A 25,245-nucleotide genomic window follows, 5' to 3' on the forward strand; every position below is an offset into this window, starting at 1 on the left:
TGGTTTGGCATTGCTTTCTCTCCCCTTTGCTTTGGCGGTGAATGTGAAGAAGCATTCATTATGCAGATTTTCAAACTGTAATCTGCCCCTGCATTCATCATCCCCGCTGCCTCTATTGCCTCACCATAATGTCACATGAGCTCTATTTAGCATATTTACCTGTTTTTACGTTTTTAAATTTTGGTGGGTTTTAGTAGCAACGGGATTGACAAAGTGTGATGGTTTAGGAGTTCTCTATCCAGATCTCATGTTTTGTTTTGTTTTTTTTTTCCAGGTCAAAGATTAGGAATATTTTCTTGAGGAATGATGGAGAAATATTTGAGTAAGTTTGCCGGTGAATGCCCTTGACTGGCCTCTTGCTGCCATAATCAATTTGAACTATCTTTATATATAATTCATTTGCACTTCCATCTTACAGTACATTCAACACCGCTTCAATTTCTACTTGTGTGAAGGTCATTTCTTTGGTCTACAATACATCCCTTTCTTAATAGTGTAATTTGTTGGCATACATCAATTTGCCTGAAATTGACTCATGTGCTGGCAGCTAGGCTAAATGCTTGCTGTGTTTTTGGCTGTGTGTGAAAGCCCAGTCCTAGATTGTCTTTCTGTTTTGAGGTGTGCAAAACATGGAGCACACTGGGGGAAAAGTAAGTATCCACACAGGAGCACTGCAATGGGATTAGTGTATCAGGGTGCCAGTCAGAGCCTCTGTCCAGCAGTATGGTCTTAATTAACCACTTCACCTTCTTCTAAGTCTACCATTCTCCTGTGTAAAATAAAGATATTGGACTATGTGGTTTCAAATGCTTATCCTCATTCTAGTTTTCTTAAAGCATTGTTGTTGCTGGCATGGCAAATAAAAGTCATAAATCAAAACTACCTCTAGAATAGTGAGCTTCTTTCATATGTTTTCCTATCATACAGATTACATTATCTTGTGGTTGAACTTGTTTCATAAGCATATAAAGGAGTGCTGCCTCTAACATTTCAACAAAACCAAGCTATTTCAAATCCTAAGAGAGGATACTGTGAAAGTGCTGCAATCAACATGCCAGCAAATTTGGAAAATTCAGCAGTGGCCACAGGACTGGAAAAGGTCAGTTTTCATTCCAATCCCAAAGAAAGGCAATGCCAAAGAATGCTCAAACTACCACACAATTGCACTCATCTCACATGCTAGTAAAGTAATGCTCAAAATTCTTCAAGCCAGGCTTCAGCAATATGTGAACCATGAGCTTCCAGATGTTCAAGTTGCATTTAGAAACAGCAGAGGAACCAGAGATCAAATTGCCAACATCCACTGGATCATCGAAAAAGCAAGAGAGTTCCAGAAAAACATCTATTTCTGCTTTATAGATTGTGCCAAAACCATTGACTGTGTGGATCACAACAAACTGTGGAAAATTCTGAAAGAGCTGGGAATATCAGACCACCTGACCTGTCTATTGAGAAAACTGTATGTAGGTCAGGAAGCAACAGTTAGAAATGGACATGGAACAATAGGCTGGTTCCAAATAGGAAAAGGAGTATGTCAAGGCTGTGTATTGTCACCCTGCTTATTTAACTTATATGCAGAGTACCTCATGAGAAATGCTGGGCTGGTTGAAGCACAAGCTGGAATCAAGGTTGCTGGGAGAAATATCATTAACCTCAGATATGGAGATGACACCACCGTTATGGCAGAAAGTGAAGAGGAACTAAAAAGCCTCTTGATGAAAGTGAAAGAAAGAGTGAAAAAGTTGGCTTAAAACTCAACATTCAGAAAACTAAGATCATGGCATCTGGTCCCATCACCTCATGGGAAATAGATGGGGAAACAATGGAAACAGTGGCTGACTTTATTTTTGGGGACTCCAAAATCACTGCAGATTGTGATTGCAGCCATGAAATTAAAAGACGCTTGCTCCTTGGAAGGAAAGTTACGACCAACCTAGACAGCATATTAAAAAGCAGAGACATTACTTTGTCAACAAACGTCTGTCTAGTCAAGGCTATGGTTTTTCCAGTAGTCATGTATGGATGTGAGAGTGGGACTATAAAGAAAGCTGAGTGGTGAATAACTGATGCTTTTGAATTGTGGTGTTGAGAAGACTCTTGAGAGTCCCTTGGACTGCAAGGAGATCCAACCAGTCCATCTTAAAGGAGATCAGTCCTGGGTGTTCATTGAAAGGACTGATTCTGAAGCTGAAACTCCAATACTTTTGACACCAGGTGTGAAGAGCTGACTCATTTGAAAAGACCCTGATGTTGGGAAAGATTGAAGGCAGGAGGAGAAGGGGATGACAGAGAATGAGATGGTTGGATGGTATCACCGACTTAATGGACATGAGTTTGGGTGAACTCCGGAAGTTGGTGATGGACAGGGAGGCCTGTCATGTTGTGGTTCATGGGGTCGCAAAGAGTCGGACACAACTGAACTGAACTGAACATATTTCAATCTACTATCTCAACACTTTTAGAATATTTTTTCATGTGAAGCTTTTTCACATTGGAATTTTTATTAACTTGTTTAGGAAAATATCAGATTACCTAACTTAAGCCAGAGAGATGGAGGGAGGAGGAAAATTCTTAATATAGTTATTCTTTCAAGCAGTTACATTATTTCAGCTATTCTAGCTTTTACAAAAGTTATATAGGTCAGAGCCCCATTGTTCTTCAAGCAGTAATTTTATAAAGGTTTACATTATGTTGGTGGTTATTATATTAAACTCCAAAAATATGAGTTATGCTATGGAAATGTCTAGTATGCGTGACATTATATCCTATGCCATTTTCAAAATCTCAAAATTTTCCATCAGATAGAATTGGTATAAAATCAATTGGGGATAATTAGAAGGAGAGGAAATCACAAGGGTGGAATAAGAAAAGAAGGGATAAATAGAAAGTTCCCACTCTCTCATCATCCTCTGCAAAAAAAAAAAAAAAAAAAAAAAAAAAAAAAAAAAAAACTATCTCAAGGGATCTTGCAAATGATAAAGGAAGTCAAGAAGAATACACCAGAACCTTAGACTTTTATTCTTGCTTTTCTAAAGAAGCAGAGTATATATATGAAAATATTACGGGACATAGAAAGCAAAGCCATAAAAACAAAAAATTCTTTAATATCTGGATAAAGGACTAGATTTGGAAAAGTGTCCCTCAATACATACAACATGTGCAACAAACCAAGACAGATTTGCATGTTCACAGTTCAAACTGGAAGAGAGAGAGAACCCAAAAGGCTTCTGATGAGCAGGGTCAGTAAATGGAAAAAAGAAGAGCTGTCATTATTAGTAGGTTAACATGTATTAAATGTCACTGAAAACTGAGTTTTCTAAATATTTGATTTCATTTTAATAATAAAAATTTTGACAGATTCTCCTTCAAATCCAGTGGTTCTGACTGTATTTTTCCTATAAGCTTTTAAATTCATGGTTGGACAAAGTGAAAGTGGCTCGGTTGTGTCCAACTCTTTGTGACCCCATGAACTATCTACAGTCCATAGAATTCTCCAGGCCAGAATACTAGAGTAAGTAGCCTTCTCCAGGGGATCGTACCAAGCCAGGGATCGAACCCAGGTCTCCCACACTGCATGCAGATTCTTTACCAGCTGAGCCAACAGGGAAGCCCAAGAATACTGGAGTGGGTAGCCAATGCCTTCTTCAGGGGCTCTTCCCAATCCAGGAATCAAACTGGAGTCTCCTGCATTGCAGGCGAATTCTTTGCCAGCTGAGCTACCAGAGGATAGAAACTTTTTTTTATGTAAAGTGACTATAATAAATGTGTATGTTTCTTGAGCTTTCTGCTTTGTTGATTGTGTGTCATTTGATCCCCTGAAAAGCTCCAAGAAATGGGGTTATATTTTGCTTTCCTCAACTGAAGAAACCTACAGACACTAAGGTTAGGTGGCTTGTCTACAACTTGTCACAAAGTCAAGAAGTGGCAGAGATGGGACTAACACCAAAGTCTCCAGCTTCTCAGACTTTAATCAGGTACCTATGTTCCTTCCGGCAACATTGTAAAGTTAAAAAATAAATTCTCCACCTCAAACTCAGAATAACCAAAACAATTTTGCCCCTTAATTTTTCTATGGAACTTCTTAACTGTGTCTCTTAAAATTACTTACAAGCTGTGGTATGATATACATGAAAATGATCTTTACCTGAAGTACTGAATCAAAATTACAGCTCCTGTACTAAGTCATATGAGCTTTGGGACATGTCATTTAAGATCTCTAAGTTTTAGTCTATCTGTAAAATTACAATCAAAATATCATCCCTATGAGATTCAGTGGAATTAAATAATCCATTCAAAACCATTTTGTAAACTACAGATTATCACTAATAATTTACCATGTATGCTGAAATAATTCTTATTCAGAAAATGTCAGTGACTTCCTGCTGCTTATGAAATAACATTCACCCTCTTTTGCAAGGCACTAAAAGTCCTCTTTGATGTTCATTATCAATCTTTTTTCTGCTAATAATAATAGCTAATATATATTGGGTTTCCCTGGTGGTTTGGGAGGTAAGAATTTGCCCACAATGCTGGAAGCTTGGGTTCATTCCCTGGGTCAAGAAGATCCCCTAGAGAAGGGAATGGCTACCCACTCCAGTATTACCCGTTCCATAATTCCGTGGACAGAGCAGATCCTGTTGAGCTACAGTCCATGTGGTCCACAAAGAATCAGACACTGCTGAGTGACCAACACTACTGCGCAATTACTCTGTGCCAAGGATTACTGAATATTTATTATCTCATCTAAACGTCACAGCAAGCTTGTACTAAAGGCATCATTATTATGTCAATTTTGAAGCTATTAGTTGGTATTTGGGAGGTTGGAGAAACTTGTCCAACATATGCACAAAGAGAAAGGATGGGAGTCAAATCCTGATTGATTCCAAAGTAAACTTAACATCATGTATTGATAGTACTGCTTCTAAATACATCAATTTTCTTGGACATCAGCTGGCCATAAATCACTCTCAAATCTCTGACAACGATCTACCACACTATGAAAAAGCTTGGTATAGAAGCTCGCATAGATGCTGGACAATTACAGATGAACACATAATCTGGGTAGACAGTGGCCAAGAAAGCATTCTTTAAAATTATATGACCTTGGGTCAAATCAGATCTACCACAGACTAGCACTGTGATCCTGAGAAAGTTATTCTGCCTCTGCTCTTTATCCTTAAAATGAGATAATAATAAAACTAACCTCAGGGTGTTGCTATGAAAAGTAAATGAGTAAATATAGGTTAAGCCCTATGCATGATGTCTGGCACATAGATACTACTATACAAGTTTTAGAGGTTTTGTTATCATTACTATCCATCCCATGTCATATCCACCACGGATCTGTATGCATGTACTTCACAAAATTATCTGCCTTTCCAGCTCATTCGTAAGTTGACTGGACTAATTATTCAGACCTCGGCCAAAACGTTGCTTTGTTAATGAATCAGTCTTTGATGTGCCTCCTCATTTTCTTGCACCCACTCAATCAAGTTCTTTTATTACATTCATAGTTCACTCTAATGTCTCCTTAAAGCATTTATCATAATTGTTGTTAAATAGTGAATTGGACTATTAGTCTTAAAATATCTGGACCTCTCACCAGAATGTGCCCATGAGGACAGAGGCTATTGTCCACTGCTGTATCTGGAGCAGTAAAGTGCTTGATACAAACCTATTGGATGAATGAATAATGAATGAATAAATCTCATATTCCTTTATCTCTTTAATTTATGTACTATTTCATGGTTCGAAAATCCATTTTGTCTTTTTCCTTATGAACTGTTCTGTTTGTATCATGCATATCCAAACTTCCTGGCCAACCCTAATTGACTAAAAATATTTATAGGAATTTCCCGTCATTATATCTGTGCCAATGACAACTAAATTGCCATTTTCTTCCTCCTTAAATATTAGATTTCTGAAATACAAGTAGATTAACTCAGCTAGGAAAACAAGAAATAGAAATCTTTTTATGTTATGCACACTGTTTTTAAGCTGCATTTTGAATGTATTTCTCAAAATTTGCATAATCATTCATGAATCTCCTTTTATTTGAATACCACAGTAATGACAACTTAAGAGATAGTTTGCTTTTTATTCGAAACAGATTTCATTTATCAAAGTAGATCTTTATGACTACACCCTGTTCCATTCCATATATGGACTCAATTAGTAACATGATCATTTATGCTGATGCTGTTTTGGAATTATGACTTGAAATGTACCATAGTAACTTCTGTAATCTTAAGGAGCAGTGCTTTAATTTTTTAATCTGGTTACACAGGAGAAAGTAAGTGGGGAAAAAAGAAGCAGGCAACAGAAGATGAGATGGTTAGATGTTAGATGAGATGTTTAGATGGTTAGACTCAAAATGCACACAAATTTGAGCAAACTCCAGGAGATAGTGGAGGACAGAGAAGCCTGGTGTGCTGGAGTCCACAGAGTCACAAAGACTCGAACACAATTTAGCAACTGAACAATAACAATTATACAGAAAGTATTTTAAAACTTGAAATCTCACATCACACTTGATTTATCTATATTTCTGCTATTTATGGCTTAATATATCAAGACTTCAGAATAAGGAAATAAGGTTGGCTGAGTGCTACTTCTAACCAAAGGTGAATTTTAACCCCTGGATAAAACTCCCTCTCTTCCTATGAGCTGATAACACCAAGAAGTTATATCTTAATTGTGACCTGATATATTAAGATTTTAAAAATTTATTTTGTACGTGCGTTGATGTACCATGAACACCCATGGCTGATTCATGTCAATGTATGGCAAAAACCACCACAATATTGTAAAGTAATTAGCCTCCAACTAAAATAAATAAATTGAAAAAATTTATTTTGTAGTGAATATATTTGATTCTATTCATCATTTAATTTTAACATATTAGTGAGGCCACTAGCAAAAGTAAACTCTCCCTTTAGAGTAGTATGAAGTTAGAAACCAAAAAAAAAAAACAAAAAAACCAAAGAACAGTTTTAGCTCTACTTCTCACTAGATGAATAAAAGCCAACAGTGTATATGATTTTTTCAATCCTTCTCACTCTGCAAAATGGGGCTAACAACAGTTCATGCCTTGCAGAGATTCTATGAAGATACAGTGATATAGTGCTTTGAAGAAGTTTATCACAAATCCTGGCACAGAGGATCAATAAACACTCCATAAACATTAATCATGATCATTTATTATTATTATTATTATACTTATGCATGGATATCTGCATCATTCACATGGACACATTTATTCTCTTTACATGGATAAGTTTATTCTTCTCTAGATAGCACAGGCTTTGGTGTCTGGCTGGCAATTGTTTTCTCTACCCTTTTTATGCCTTACACAGTTAATTGAAAGTTGATGTGTTGGTTTACCTTGTCTGCATTATTCACTTGCCTTCCAGAAAAGTAAACTGAACACATTCTTCTGTGTGACACTGGAGAAACAGAGGTGTCCAGTGTGATTTTGTGGATGGCTTTTAACTCAAAATTGATCTGAAAACTAGTATTTTTAAAGCCATGGTTAAAGTCAAACTCTTAGAGAATCAGAGAGAAAAAACATCTCTGTATAATATTATACTTAAAGCATTTATGCCAAATAAGACATTCTCAAGTTAATTATCTAATCTAATGTAGTCACAGTTGAATTACTTTGGAAGTAATTAGGGGAACAAAGCATTGATAAGGTGTGTGTATGTGTGTTTCATGAATAATAGCATCTAAATCAGGTTATTTTCTTTGAATTTTAAAATGGAATTTGAAAACTTTCAAGATAGAAGCAATTATTTTTGTGTATACTTATGGTGTCTTAAACAATTGATCTAGAGGATTCTACCACAGTCAAATTCATGGTACTAGCAATGTCTTGAAATTGACACATTCTTTAATTTTTAAATAGGTGTTGATTGGAGAAGGAGAGATGTATTTTAGTAAATTTAAGAATCAAAATAGTGGTCTTACTGGTTTTTCTTTACCACAATACTTTCCCAAACAGATATCCTCAAAAAATAAAGTGTACTAGGAGACAATGCTACATGATGCAAATCTAGTAGCCAAGAGTGGTAAGGGTGAGACTGATGACGTAGGCTTCAGTCACATGGTAAGAGACGCTGGTACCATGCTAAGGAGACTGAAGGCAATGTGGGTTTGAGCAGGTAATAACATGATCAAATCTGCATTTTTGAAATCACTCTGGTGCCTAGGATAAGAGTGGGGAGAAACCAGAAATGGGAGAAATAATTTGGAAGTCAGAATAGGAGCTGGAAATGGCCAGAACTAGAGGTATAATAGTCTTATGGGGAAAGGATATAAGAAACTATAGGATCTATTTTTAGTTACCTTGGCAAGATGAGAAAAAGGAAGGAATCTTTCTATGATCTTATCTGTTTATATCATACAAGATGCTTACATATATTTGGCTGAAGCTTTATATAATTATAAAGTCTCAGCATAAAAAAAGCTAAATAAATAAAAACAGATATCAAAGACCCTGGCCAAATAACAAGGAAAAAGAATTCTGGGAAATCAGGACATTCTATAAAGAGAAAGCCTGGGGGTCAGGGAGAGAATACACACACACAAACACACAGACACAGGCGCACACACACACACACACACACACACACACACACAGATGATACATGTAGCAAAAGAATATAGAACATCCAAAAGTTTTCTAGCCTTAAGTAATTTAAAGGACAGTGAGATAACAATCTAAAAGGTAGCAGATTCAGATTCAGGAAAGAGAAAGTGATGAATTTTACTAATGTAATCAGTGGTGAAATGTTTTGTAATTTATTATTATTATTTACAAATACAGCTGAGAAGCATAGAAGTCAATCTTCTAAGCAGTGGTTGAACAGTTATTGAAAGGCAGGAACACATAAAGAAGAAAACAAATAACTTGGTGTCAGTGTCATCATGTTGATCTGCTTGGACATTTTTGTAATAGTAGTACTACTAATTGTAACAATACTTTAATTATGTACTAATACTTCAACATACTATAAATTTGAAAAGGTGTACAGCATTGATGGATTGATCCATTGAGCTACTGGCAAACTCTTCTCTTTCTGATTTGACTGGCACTTCTGAGAACATATTTTTCTTCAAGCATTGATGGAAACGAGTTGGGAAATGACTGAACTATGTTTTCTTTAAGTATGGTACATAAAGCTTTATTTGGGGAAATAATAAAGAGAAGTCTACTCTCAGGCTACTTTTTCAGAGTAGCCAAATCTTGAAAAAGTATGATATCAAAGAAAATGCAAAATATGTTACTATATTCTCAGGAAAAAGAATTGATGCTCCAATATTACCCAATCTATAGCAAGCTGATTGGCTTATAAAATGGGTTTTCACTTGATTTAAATGAAAGTGAATACCTCATTTTAATTTATTGCATTTTATCTACCACACATAAATAGCCCCTTCAATTAATTACATAGAATCTACAAAGAACACATCTGTAAAGGACCCACCTAGGCTTACTAATTCCAGTTGAGCTATTTCAAATCCTGAAAGATAATGCTGTGAAAGTGCTGCACTCAATATGCCAGCAAATTTGGAAAACTCAGCAGTGGCCACAGGACTGGAAAAGGTCAGTTTTCATTCCAATCCTTAAGAAAGGCAATCCCAAAGAATGCTCAAACTACCGCACAATTGCATGCATCTCCCATGCTAGTAAAGTAATGCTCAAAATTCTCCAAGCCAGGCTTCAGCAATACGTGAACTGAGAACTTCCAGATGTCCAAGCTGGTTTTAGAAAAGACAGAGGAACCAGAGATCAAATTGCCAACATCCACTAGATCATCAAAAACGTAAGAGGGTTCCAGAACAATATCTATTTCTGCTTTATTGACTACACCAAAGCCTTTGACTGTGTGGCTCTCAATAAACTGTGGAAAATTCTGAAAGAGATGGGAATATCAGACCACCTGACCTACCTCTTGAGAAACCTGTATTCAGGTCAGGAAGCAACAGTTAGAACTGTACATGGAACAACAGACTGGTTCCAAATAAGAAAAGGAGTATGTCAAGGCTGTATATTGTTACCCTGCTTAAGTAACTTATATGCAGAGTACATCACGAGAAACGCTGGGCTGGAAGAAGTACAAGCTGGAATCAAGATTGCTGGGAGAAACATCAATAACCTCAGATATGCAGATGACACCACCCTTATGGCAGAAAGTGAAGAGGAACTAAAAAGCCTCTTGATGAAAGTGAAAGAGGAGACTGAAAAAGCTGGCTTAAAGCTCAACACTCAGAAAGCTAAGATCATGACATCTGGTCCCATCACCTCATGGGAAATAGATAGGGAGACAGTGGAAACAGTGGCTGACTTTATTTTTTGGGGTTCCAAAATCACTGCAGATGGTGACTGCAGCCATGAAATTATAATACACTTACTCCTTGGAAGGAAAGTTACGACCAACCTAGACAGCATATTAAAAAGCAGAGACATTACTTTGCCAACAAAGGTCCATCTAGTCAAGGCTATGGTTTTTCCAGTGGTCTTGTGTGGATGTGAGAGTTGGACTATAAAGAAAGCTGAGCACTGAGGAATTGATGCTTTTGAACTGTGGTGTTGGAGAAGGCTCTTGAGAGTCCCTTGAACTGCAAGGAGATCCAACCAGTCCATCCTAAAGGAGATCAGTCCTGGGTGTTCATTGGAAGGACTGACGCTGAAGCTGAAACTCCACTAGTTTGGCTACCTCATGCGAAGAGTTGACTCATTTGAAAAGACCCTGATGCTTGGAGGGATTGGAGGCAGGAGGAGAAGGGGACGACAGAGGATGAGATGGCTGGATGGCATCACTGACTCGATGGGCATGAGTTTGAGTAAGCTCCGGGAGTTGGTGATGGACAGGAAGACCTGGCATGCTGTGATTCATGGGGTCGCAAAGAGTCGGACACTACTGAGCGACTGAACTGAACTGAACTGGGGCTTACTAATGTCAGGAATGATCTCTTTAGGTTGTTCCGCTTTTACAGCACTTCCACAGTGAGATGGTCAAAGAGTTTCAGTGGTTTGAATATACCACGTGTTTGTACCTCTAAAGTGATAAGCTGCACAGTGCACATATACAACCTAGAGGTTAGAAAAGTGATGCCAAAGGTTAGTATGAGTTAAGAAGAAGAAAAAAAAAAATGGCCAAATAAAAAACAAGGTAAGAAAATTGTGAAAATCTGGGAGTCATACAAAATAACTCTTTATGTAAAAGTATTAAAATTTTTCTAGCATATACAGTCCAGTGAAATTTGCATTCAACTGGTTTGAGCAACACTAAAAATTTAGTCTAGGTTTCACTAGTGACTCAAAACATGACCTTGTATGTGCCATGTAACTCAGTTTGTTCATCTACATAAAAAGTACAAATGTTCTTGGAAGCAGGATAAACTGCATAAAATCCTCAGGTATTAAAATGCATTTGGGAGGCCTCTGCAGGTCAAAAGTTTTGAAATTCTACATGTAAGACAAAATCCAAAAAGAAAAAAATCCATTTTCTTCTGCTGGTCTACCACAGAAATCTAAGTATTCATCTCCCAGCTAAATACCCAGATTATCTTTCTACAGCTATCTACACTTCATTATATAAAGACATTTTCTCATTTTCCTGATAAAATTTATTTTTATCGACTGCAGTTTGAATTTCTGTATCCTCTGCAATCTCAATACCAAAGCAATATTATTTCCAACTAGTCATAAACTGAGGAAGGCAAAAAGATGAGCGGGAGATGAGCAAAGGGCTTTGCTGTGGAATTTATTACCTTAAATGCCAGTGGTTTAGTTCCCAGATAGCTTGAGTATGATGTGATTTATCATATTCAGTACAATGAAGACTACAGAGATTTTACTAAATTCAGAGAGATAAGGCAGAAAACAACAGCTACTATAACCACTAAAACATAAACTCAAATAGTATCAGGGATCTCTGAATGCCAGGGAAAGAAATGCATGGACCTAATGAGTTTGAGTAAACTCCGGGAGTTGGTGATGAACAGGGAGGCCTGATTCCTTTCTTATAATGAAAGCCAAAATAGAAGTTTGTATATCCCTCATATAGCAAGCCAAAATAAATGGCCTAGGGCTCAAATGATGGTATTACTCGATCAGGACGAAGCCCCTTTCTTCACTGTGGCTAAATTACCCTCATTGCACACCTGCCAATCTTAGATAACTTCTCTTGGACTTCTGCTAAGCCGTTCACGTTCAGTCAGCCAGAGGGAAAAGCTAATGAAAAGCGGAAGGGACAGGCATGACGCTTCTTTCAAAGCCACATCCCAGAAGTTATGATTTCTTTGACTTAGAACCCACTGGCCAGGTCACAGGCACGCTGGATGTGAGAGAGGCTGGGGATTGTCTTTATAACTGTGCAGTCATATGCCTCACTAAAAGTCTGTTCCTACAGAAGGGTAGAATAGCTATCACAGGCACAACTATCAGTCTCTGCCACAGCCCACAGCTTCTCTCTCCCCTGAAAGTTCAAATCCCTCTTCCCACACGTCCAACCACAGCAGGAAGAGTCACACCTAGACCTGATGGGGAGCACTGCACATCACTTGGAGATGGACTTTGAACTGGATGCAATTTGGGATTGTCTCCCTTGTAGAGGAAGTGAGTATTCCGGAAGGAAACAGTTCCTCTTAATGTGGCTTATCATGTTGACAACATTAAAATATAAGAAGAACAGATTATTTTTTCCACCCTTACATCAAAATATAATGGTGGAATAGAAATAGCACAAATGCATTTTAAACTCTCTGTTGGGAGGAAGCACTGGAAATTCTTATCAGTCACTCAGCTATAGCAACCATCAAATCCCACTGGGCAAGAGTGGTAAAAAATCTGTTCTGTCACTGAATTAAGTTCCTTGGTTAACACTTATGGTAGCTCATTATAATGCCCCTGGATATTGTCACTGAAGTCCTTGGTTTTGTCCTTTGGGGGACTTTCCATGTCCTTATCCTTCATAGTCAAAACTTTGGAGATTACATTCTTTTCAGAAGCTGGATATTTTGTGCAGTCCACATTATGATGGTACAGATTTGAGGCCAGAGTTTTGCTACCAGGTTAGAAAAATGAGCAGCTTTTGTAGATAGCCTGTAATTCTTTGGAAATACAAATTTCTTCCAAAAATTCAGTAGCCTTCTAGCTAATTTTGTCACCATGTAATCATAAGCAAAAATGTCATTAAAAGATGTTTTATTCTTAAATACCCTGGGATCTTTATTTTACTAGACTCTTTTACTCTATCCTTAATGGATGGAGAGTCCCACATCTTAATCTGATTTATGCCTGTGAGCTCACTTTCACTGCCTGGCTGAAAAAAATTTTTTTCAGATTCAGAATTTTCTTTTCCTTTTTAAATTAGCATGCAGTTGCTTTAAAATGTTGTGTTAGTTCCTGTTGTATAACAAAGTGAATCAGCTATATGTATACATATATGCCATCTCTTCCTCAGTGTTCAATGCAAAGATATAGAGGAAAACAATAAAATGGAAAAGACTAGGGATCTCTTCAAGAAAATTGCAGATACTAAGGGAACATTTCATGCAAAGATGGACACAATAAATGAGATAAATGGTATGGACCTAACAGAAACAGAGATATTAAGAAGAGGTGGCAACAATACACAGAAAAACTGTACAAAAAAGATCTTCACGACCCAGATAATCACAATGGTGTGATCACTTACCTAGAACCAGACATCCTGGAATGTGAAGTCAAGTGGGCCTTAGGAAGCATCACTACAAACAAAGCTAGTGGAGGTGATGGAATTCCAGTTGAGCTATTTCAAATCCTAAAAGATGATGCTATGAAAGAGCTACATTCAATATGCAAGCAAATTTGGAAAACTCGGCAGTGGCCATAGGACTGGAAAAGGTCAGTTTTCATTTCAACCCCAAGAAAGGCAATGCCAAAGAATGCTCAGACTACCACACAATTGCACTCATCTCACATGCTAGCAAAATAGTGCTTAAAATTCTCCAAGCCAGGCTTCAATAGTACATGAACCATGAACTGCCAGATGTTCAAGCTGGATTTAGAAAAGGCAGAGGAACCAGAGATCAAATTGCCAACATCTGCTGGATCATTGGAAAAGCAAGAGAGTTCCAGGAAAACATCTACTTCTGCTTTATTGACTTTGTGTGGATCACAACAAACTGTGGAAAATTCTGAAAGAGATAGGAATGCCAGACCATCTGATCTGCCTCTTGAGAAATCTGTATGCAGGTCAAAAAGCAACAGTTAGAACTAGACATGGAACAACAGACTGGGTCCAAATCAGGAAAGGAGTACATCAAGGTTGTATATTGTCACCCTGCTTATTTAACTTATGTGCAGAGTACATCTATGAGAAATGCTGGACTGGATGAAGCACAAGCTGGAATCAAGATTGCCTGGAGAAATATCAATAACCTCAGATATGCAGATAACATCACTGTTATGGCAGAAAGTGAAGAGGAACTAAAAAGCCTTTTGATGCAAGTGAAAGAAGATAATGAAAATACTGGTTTAAAACTCAACATTCAGAAAACTAATATCATGGCATCTGGTTCCATCACTTCATGGCAAATAAATAGAGAAACAGTGGAAACAGTGGCAGACTTTATTTTGGGGGGCTCCAAAATCACTGCAGATGGTGACTGCATCCGTGAAATGAAGACAATTGCTCCTTGGGAGAAAAGCTATGGCCAAGCTAGACAGCATATTAAAAAGCAGAGATATTACTTTGCAAACAAAGTTCTATACAGTCAAAGCTATGGTTTTTCCAGTAGTCATGTATGGATGTGAGAGTTGGACTATAAATAAAGCTGAACACCGAAAAATTGATAGTTTTGAACTGTGGTGTTGGAGAAGACTCTTGAGAGTCCCTAGGACAGCAAGGAGATCCAACCAGTCCATCCTAAAAGAAGTCACTCCTGAATATTTATTGGAAGGACTGATGCTGAAACTGTAATACTTAGGCTACCTGATGCGAAGAACTGACTCATTTGAAAAGACCCTGATGCTGGGAAAGATTGAAGGTGGGAGGAGAAGGGGACAACAGAGGATGAGATAGTTGGATGGCATCACTGACTCGATGGACATGAGTTTGAGTAAGCTCCAGGAGTTGGTGATGGACAGGGAAACCTCGTGTGCTGCAGTCCATGGGGTCACATAAAGTCAGACATAACTGAACGACTGAACTGACTGATACCCTCCCTCTTAAAACTCTCCCGCCCCTGAAAACTCTTAATAGGAGATGCTTGCGAGAGACTTGAGGTTACAGTCTTACCTACTACATAGGCTACCTCTTCAGAGCCACCGGTTCCAACTAGCCTATACTGCTTTATCACTGACAGAACTTTAAAAAATAATAATAAATCAACAAAAAGAAACTAGCACAGAGTGATATTCCAAAGTTTTCCAACCAAATCTCCTATAGTTATAAGCTCCAGTTGCAGGTCTGCTTCCCAAGGTATCTTAAGCAACTGTGTAATGAAGCATGTGTCTGCATAGCAAAGGCCTACGACCCCGCAGCGTCTCCAGCAATCACAGAAGAGAGAGCTGCACACTTCAGACTGCTTTTATGAAAATGCTAGCATTGCTCTTCTAGGTACCATCTGTATCACACAACTTCATAAATATTAGCAGTAAGGGAAATCGAAGAATAGAGATCTTTATATATTTCTCAATAATTGCCTAGACATGCAAAGTGAATAAAGAGAAAGTAGAAAAAAGGAAATAAAAATGAGAAGAGACATGTATTAGATAGAAAATAACCTAAAATAATAGAGGAGGTCAACTAAGTCAAAAGTTGTTTCTTATAAATGACAAAAGTGTGGTAAAATTCATTAAGCAAAATAGAGAAGAGAGACATGAATACATATCAGAATTTACTATTTAGACATAGCAGATATTGCATGTATTAAGAGGTAATAAGAACATGTTATGAAATATGTCATTCCAGTAAGCTTTAAGCCCCCAAATAATGACCATATTGCTAGAGAAATTAACATTAGTACTAATTCAAAAAACAAAAAAGTTCACAGACCTAAACCATTAAAGAAACGGAATTAGTCAAAAATGCTTGCACAAAGGAAAGTTAAAGCATAGGTAAGTTCTTCAGAGAGTTCTATCAAATATTTAAGAAAGAAAATCAAAATCTCTACATCTCTTCTGGTGAATAAGTAAAGAGGGAACACAAACTACTCAAGTCACATAACGAAGCTGGCATTACTTTGGTACCAAACCTGACAAGATCATTTTGTGTATAAAAAGGACATTCCGATTTCACTTGTGAATACAGATGAAAATAACTCTAAAGATACTTCCAAGTTATGCAAGGTATAATAATTTATGACCCAGCTGAGTTTATCCTAGGAATGACAATTGATTGTAACATTAGGAAACTAACAAATGTATTTTTTCAGAATCTATATAAGTGAAAAATTAAAGGTCTGGGTTGGGAAGAGAATAGTTTTGCTTGACAACAGAGAATCACAGCATCTCTTCTAAGACCTTGGACCATTCACAGACCCGGAACATGGTGCACCAAAAAGAGGTCTGATTTTTTTGCCTTAAGTATATCCAGTATTTCTTTCTATCCTACTAAGGGACCTGCAACTCCTTACCAAGTTGATTGCATCCAAGAAGGAGGAAAATAGACTTCTCTAGGATGTAATGTTGATTCTGAACTGAGATAAACCTTAGAGAACAAAAACACTTCTGCGGCCTACCAATCAGAGTAGGCTTATGGAAGTCAGGAGAGAAGCAAAAATTTGACCTAAATTTATTACACAGTGGATCCTGTGAATCTGCAACAGCACTTCATTGTTATTTCCTCAATTCCTAGATTCATCTAAACACACTCAATGAGGAGAATCCTTCCATGGTAGCACTGACCTGAGGGGTAAAGGCTACTCAGAAAGAACCAATAACATACTCTGGAAGTGGGACTTCCCTGGGGGTCCGGTGGTTAAGAATTCACTTTGTAATGCAGGGGGGATGCAAATTCAATCCTTGTTCAGGGAATTAGTGTCACACATGCCACGAAGCAACTAAACCCTTGTACCACAACAACTCAGACCATGTGCTCGGGAGCCAGTGGGCCACAACTAGAGAGGCCAGGTGCTACAAGGAGAGATCCTGCATGACCCAAGGGAGAGCTCATGTGCTGCAACTAACATCTGAGGCTACCAAATTAGTTAATAAACTAGAGAAAGAAAATGCCAGCCATCATTTTTTAAAAAATACTCTGGAAGTAACCGATCTTTCCTTTTAACTGGGACCATAATATTTTATTTCCATACTATACAAGTTAATACAAAACCTTGCTTTTTAAAAAAAATGAGAAAATATCATTATCTAGAGAGTAAAAAATGAAAATACTCTGAACTGCAGTATATTACCTCACTTACCTCCCAACAGCTAATCATTAATAGTATCCACCAGAACTGGGAACTATGGGATCTACTTTTTTTTTTTTTTAATGTGTAAAAAACACACAACATGGAATCTATTCTCAACAAATTTTTACATGCACAGTTAAGTCCTAACTATATGCACATTTCAGTAAAGCAGGTCTCTAGAACACTTTCATTTTGCACGACTAAAGTGTTCTTATAATCATTGAACAACAACACTTCCTTTCCACCTCCCCGACCCCTGAATTTCTGCTTTCTGTTCTTATGAGTTTGGCTACTGTAGATACTTAAGTGGAATCACAGATTATTCATTCGCCTATAACTGATTTATTTCACTTAGCATAATGTCCCCAAGGTTTATCATATTATAGTACTTCCTTCTTTTACAAGGCTGAATAATATTCCATTATACATATAAACCAGATTTTCTTTATCCATCCATTCTTTGATAGACACTTAGGTTGGTTCCACCTTGTGGTTATTGTGAATAATGCTGCAATTAACACGGGAGTATAAAATTATCTTAAATCTTTTGGATAAATACCAACCAGTAGAATTACTAGATCCTATGGTAGTCCTGTTTTCAATTTTTTGAGGAAACTCCAGATGATTTTCCATAGTGACTACACCATTTTACATTCCTACCAACAGTACACAAGGGTTCTGATATTCCCTTATTCTTCTTGTCAATACTTGTTATTTTCTGTTTTCTTGATCATGATCAATAAACAAGTATGAGATAATATCTTGTAGTTTTGGTTTGCATTTTCCTGATGATTAGCAGTATTCAGCATCTTTTTAAATAACTGTTGGACTTTGTTGCTTTTGGGGAAATGCCTATTCAGGTCCTTTGTCCATTTTTAAATCAAGTTATTTATTTTCCTGCTATTGTGTTCTATGAATTCCTTATTATATATTAATACATTTAATATGTTTATTATATATTAATATATTTAATATGTTTATTATATATTAATACATATAATATGTTATTTCTATGCATTTATTAATTTTGATGTGACTGTAAATGGGATTGTTTTGTTAATTACCTTTCCAAATTATTCTTGCTAATGTCTTCAGCAAATCTGGGATAGCACCAAACCACCCAACTCTCTATTGTTCTCAGTGGACCCTAGTCAGGGAGAGGATACAGGGTCCAATTAGAGTTCTGAGACAGGCATGACAGAAACCAGTCTCTCAGAAGCCCCCTGAGAAGATGGAATGTTGGACTTCTGTGCTAACTCTTTCTCTGTCCAGGGAGAAACAAAGGTATTCTTCTTATTCTATGCTGAGTAGTGGGGTGGAGAGGGAATTATGGCTACTAAGTGAGTGCCAGTCAAAACCATCATCTTTTTTCTTAGTAGCCTCTTACCTGGCACCCTTTCCTATCTGTGCTTAGATTCAGGAAAAACAGAAGCCAAAGAGTCACTTTAGCACATGCTTTCTGATTTTTCATAAAGGGAACTGGTTCAGGTACTTGTTGAGTTGGAAGAGTTCTCACTGGAGGACAGAATGGTAAATGACTCCAGTATCCTTGCCACAAAAACCCCATGAACAGGATAAAGAGGCAAAAGGATATGACATTGAAAAACAAGCCCCCAGGTTATAAGGTGTCCAATATGCTACAGGGGAAGAGCAGAGGGAAATTAGCAATAGCTTTAGAAACAATGAAGTGGCTGGAGCAAAGCTAAAACAACACTCGGTTGTGGATATATCTGGTGGTGAAAGTAAAATCCGATGCTGTAAAGAACAACACTGCATAGGAAACTGGAATGTTAGGTCCATGAATCAAGGTAAATTGGATGTGCAAGCTGGAGAAAGCAAGAGTAAACACTGACATCTTAGGAATCAATGAACTAAAATGGATGGGAGTGGGCAAATTTAATTCAGATGACCACTATATCTACTACTGTGGCAAGAATCTCTTAAAATAAATGGAGTAGTCCTCATAGCCAACAAAAGAGTCTGAAATGCAGAACTTGGGTGTAAAGTCAAAAATGACAGAATGATCTCAGTTCATTTCTAAGGCAAACAATTCAATATCACAGTAATCCAAGTCTATGCCCCAAACACTGATGTGGAAGAAACTGAAGCTGACCAGTTCTATGAGAACCTACAAGACCTTCTAGAATAAACACCAAAAAATGTCCTTTTCATCATAGGGACTGGAATGCAAAAGTAGGAAGTCAAGGGTTACCTGGAGTAACAGGCATTTTGGCCTTGGAGTCAAAATGAATCTGGGCAAAGGCTAACAGTTTTGCTAAGAGAATGCACAGGTCATCAAAAACACCCTTTTCCAACAACACAAGAGATGACCACACACATGGCCATCACCAGATGGTCAATACCCAAATCATATTGATTACATTCTTTGCAGCCAAACATGGAGAAGCTTGATATGGTCAGCAAAAATAAGACTGGGAGCTGACTGTGGCTCAGATCATCAGATTCTTATTGCAAAATTTAGGTTTAAACTAAAGAAAGTGGGGGAAATCAGTAGGCCATTTAGGTATGACCTAAATCAAATCCCTTATGATTATAGAGTGGAAGTGATGAATAGACTCAAGAAATTAGATCTGGTAAACAGAGTGCCCAAAGAACTATGGATGTTCATAACACTGTATAGGAGGCAGTGACCAAAATCATCCCAAAGAAAAAGAAATGCCAAGAAGGCAAAGTGGTTATCTGAGGAGGCCTTACAAATAGTTGAGGAAAAAAGAGAAGCAAAAAGCAAGAGAGAAGGGGAAAGATATACCCAACTGAATGCAGAGTTCCAGAAAGTAGCCATGAGAGATAAGAAGCCTTCTTCAATGAACAGTGCAAAGAAACAGAGGAAAACAACAGAATGGGAAAGAGTAGAGATCTCTTCAAGAAAATTGAAGATATCAAAGAAATATTTCATGCAAGGATGGGCATGATAAAGGACAAAAATGGTAAGGATCTTACAGAGGCAGAAGAGATTAAGAAGAGGTGGCAAGAATATATGGAAGAACTGTACACAAAAGGTCTTAATGACTGGGATAACCTCAATGGTGTAGTCACTCACCTAGAGTCAGACATCCTGGAGTGTAATCATCATGGGTTTTAGGAGGCATTACGACAAACAATGCTAGTGGAGGTGATGGCATTCCAGCTGATCTATTTCTAACCCTAAATATGATGCTGTTAAAGTGCTGCATTCAATATGCCACCAAATTTCAATAACACAGCAGGGGCCACAGTACAGGAAAAGGTCAGTTTTCATCCCAATCACAAAGAAAGGCAATGCCAAAGAATGTTCAAATTACCATACAATAGTACTTATTTTACATGCTCACAAGATTATGCTAAAAATCCTTCAAACTAGGCTTCAGTAGTATGTGAATTGAGAACTTCCAGATGTACAAGCTGGGTTTAGAAAATGGATGGGAACCAGATATCAAATTGCCAACATTCACTGGATCATAGAGAAAGCAAAGGAATTCCAGAAAAGCATCTACTTCTGCTTCACTGACTACTTGAAAGCCTTTGACTGTGTGGATCACAACAAACTAGAAAATCTTTAAAGAGATGGGTATACCAGACCATCTTACCTGTCTTCTGAGATACCTGTATGTGGGTCAAGAAGCAAGAGTTAGAACCTTACATGGAATAACTAAGTGGCTCATAATTTAGAAAGGAGTATGAAAGTGAAAGTTGCTCAGTTGTGTCCGATTCTTTGGAACCCCATGGATTATACAGTCCATGGAATTCTCCAGGCCAGAATACTGGAGTGGGTAGCCTTTCCCTTCTCCAGGGGATCTTCCCAACCCTGGGATCGAACCCAGGTCTCCTGCTTTGCAGGTGGATTCTTTACCAGCTGAACCACAAGGGAAGCCCATAAAGGAGTATGACAAGGCTGTATTTTTTCACCCCGCTTATTTAATTTATATGCAGAGTACATCATGCAAAATACCAGGCTGGATGAGTTACATGTTGAAATCAAGATTGCTGAGAGAAATATCAACCTCAGATATGTAGATGATACTACTTTAATGGCAGAAAGTAAAGAGGAACTAAAGTGCCTCTTGACAAAGGTGAAAGAGAAGAGTGAAAAAGCTAGCTTAAAACTCAACATTAAAAAGACTAATATCATGGCATCTGGTCCCATCACTTCATGGCAAATACAAGGTTAAAAAGTAGAATCACTGTGGATGGTGACTGTAGCTATGATATTAGAATATGCTTGCTTCTTGGAAGGAAAGCTATGACAAACCTAGACGGCATATTAAAAAGTAAAGACATCACTTTGCCAACAAAGGTCTGTATGAGGTCAAAGCTTTGATCTTTCCAGTCATGTACAGATGTGAAAATTTAACCATAAACAAGAATGAGTGCCGAAGAACTAATATTTTCAAACTGTGGTGCTGGGGAAGGCTCTTGAGAGTCCCTTGGACAGCAAAGAGATCAAACCAGGCAATCCTATATGAAATCAACCCTAAATACTCATCAGAAGGACTGATCCTGAAGTTCTAATATTTTGTCCACCTGATGCAAACAGGAAAAGACCCTGATGCTGGGAAAGATTGAAGGCAAAAGGAAAAAAGGGGAGCAGAGGATGAGATGGCTGGATAGCATCCCCGACTCAATGGACATGAGTTTGAGCAAACTTTAGTATAGGGAGGCCTGCCGTGCTGTAGTCTATGGGGTCACAAAGAGTCAGACACGACTTAGGGACTGAACAACAATAACAACAATTGAGTCAGAGCTTCTGTGGGCAGCACGAGAGTATAGGGCTTCCTGTTCCACCAGTTTTGCTGAAGACATTCCCTGGAAGAAACCCATGACAATAATTTAACCCAAACTACTTATATCCCTGGAAATACTTTCAGCAAAACTTCACATATATAAATGGTTCCTCAAACATCTTTATCAAATAAGTCCATTTCTCCAGTGTTGAAAACTCCTAAAGAGTGGTCATTGATTATCACAGACTCAATTAGAAAGTTGATAGACTCCAATTGAAGCTGCATTTCCCTGTCTGAATATACACTTTTTCTCTATACCAATTAAAAAAAAAAAAAAAACTACCTGAAATAATCTGCTTTTGACTGGCAGAAATAGAAGTTTATCTTCCCTGTTTTACCTCAGAGCTATGCCGACTCTCCCACTCCATGTGATCCTCAATCTCAAAAGAATCCTTCTTATAATCCAGAAGGACATTATGTTTATCTACTACTTCAGTGAAATGCTGACTGAATCTGGAAAGAAAGAGGTAGACTATACCCCTAGATTATAGCATGTCAAGATAGCACTGCAGAGCAGAAGACCTCTCATTATAATTTATAACCATCCTTTCCTTTATTTGTTTGGTGTGGTTGATCTCTCAAAGATACATGGTGTGCTTATATTCCAGAACAAATGCATTTCTAAAAGTTTTTTTTTTTTTGAAAGAATGAGTTTTTCTTTATTGATTTACTTTTTTTCCAATAAAAAAAATTCCCTCTTAACATAGTCAGTGCACATCATTCTGCCTTTTGTGCTTCTGGCTTTCCCTACTTTGTTTTCTGAACTATGACAATTCCATCTTAGTCTAACTTTGTGTGTCTTATTTATTAGTCTGGTTTCATTGAGGACACACAGTCTAAAATAGTGTTTTGTTTCTTGTAGTAGATCCTTTTCTCCAGTGTGCTTATCCTTTACAACTTCCCTCATTTATTTATTACAGAATCTTCCATGTACTCCATGTTGTTGCTGTTTTTTCTTTTCTCTTTACTCCCTATAAAACAAATATATGTGTGTGTGTATGTATGTGTGTGTGTGTACAGGCTTCCCAGTTGGCGCAAGTCGTAAAGAATCCATCTGCCAATGCAAGAGACCTATATATAGTCAAGTTTGCATTGTCCAGAGTCTTTACCTAGCATGGTTTTGCTGAAATGTGGTGAGACAGTCACCTGTTCCCATTTCCTGTTTCTCAGACTGTCATGAGGGAAATTTATTCCTGGATAGTTGGAAATAGTTTGAAATTCTTATTCTTCAAAAGTAATTCATAAACACTGTAAGTTTCACAATTCAGTGCTCCATATACTCTTTGTGAATCAATCACAAAATCACAGCAGGCAATAGTCATATGTCACCTCTAGAAGCTGATGGCTCCAGCATGGATATAAAGAGTAGGATATTGAGAAGATAGAGACGTGGCCTGGTAGGTGAGCTCTGGTTGTCTCAAAAGATAGCTCTGTAAAGTACTGGGATTGCTGTGACATTTTCTTTTCATCTGCAAAGATTTCAAGGCTCTGATGTAGTAATTAACTATGATTTACAGAATAATATATTCTGTTTTATTGACTATGCCAAAGCCTTCGACCGTGTGGATCACAATAAACTGTGGAAAATTCTGAAAGAGATGGGAATACCAGACCACCTGACCTGCCTCTTGAGAAACCTGTATGCAGGTCAGGAAGCAACAGTTAGAAATGGACATGGAACAACAGATTGGTTCCAAATAGGAAAAGGAGGACGTCAAGGCTGTATATTGTCACCCTGCTTATTTAAGTTATATGCTGAGTACATCATGAGAAACATTGAGCTGGAAGAAACACAAGCTGGAATCAAGATTGCCGGGAGAAATATCAATAACCTCAGATATGCAGATGACACCATCTTATGGCAGAAAGTGAAGAGGAACTAAAAAGCCTCTTGATGAAAGTGAAAGAGGAGAGTGAAAAAGTTGGCTTAAAGCTCAACATTCAGAAAACTAAGATCATGGCGTCTGGTCTCATCACTTCATGGGAAATAGAGGGGAGACAGTGAAAACAGTGTCAGACTTTATTTTGGGGGGCTCCAAAATCACTTTAGATGGTGATTGCAGCCATGAAATTAAGAGATTCCTACTCCTTGGAAGGAAAGTTATGTTCAACCTAGATAGCATATTAAAAAGCGGAGACATTGTTTGCCAACAAGGTCTGTCTAGTCAAGGCTATGGTTTTTCCAGTGGTCATGTATGGATGTGAGAGTTGGACTGTGAAGAAAGCTGAGCACTGAAAAATTGATGCTTTTGAACTGTGGTGTTGGAGAAGACTCTTGAGAGCCCCTTGAACTGCAAGGAGATCCAACCAGTCCATCCTAAAGGAAATCAGTCCTGGGTGTTCATTGGAAGGACTGATGCTGAAGTTGAAACTCCAATACTTTGGCTACCTCATGTGAAGAGCTGACTCATTTGAAAAGACCCTGATGCTGGGAGGGGTTGGGGGCAGGAGGAGAAGGGGACGACAGAGGATGGGATGGCTGGATGGCATCACCGACTCAGTGGACATGGGTTTGAGTAAACTCTGGTAGTTCGTGATGGACAGGGAGGCCTGGCATGCTGCGATTCATGGGTTCACAAATAGTCGGACAGGACTGAGCAGCTGAACTGAACTGACCGATGTGAGAAAACCGTCTAACACGTTCGTTCAGTCTGACAGTGCTGTATTTCACGTGCACGAGTCTCCCGGGAAGTCCTTCTCAGTTTGATTTGTTTGCAGTGTAACTAGGGGGGTCATTTCTGTGACAATGACTCTAAGAACAATGAATATGAACAATGAACAATGTAGCATTGTTCTAAATGAACAACATTCAAATGTTAACTGCTTGCCATTAGTATATAATTTATATTTGATAGACTTTGTTGTCAACACTATTTGAATTTTCCAGTTATTTCCTGTGTTACTTTATCTTTCCATGGGAACATTCCCCAACTTAAACATTTAGAGAAGATTAATTCTAGTTTCCTGATTATCTGTCTTGAAAACACCTGATTTAGTAAAAATGAGATGAAACCTAGAAACCAGTATTTTTAGCAAGTCCCCAAAATGCTTGAGATGG

The sequence above is a fragment of the Muntiacus reevesi genome, chromosome 3 (assembly GCF_963930625.1).
Source record: "Muntiacus reevesi chromosome 3, mMunRee1.1, whole genome shotgun sequence".
NCBI classification, from domain to species: Eukaryota; Metazoa; Chordata; class Mammalia; order Artiodactyla; family Cervidae; genus Muntiacus; species Muntiacus reevesi.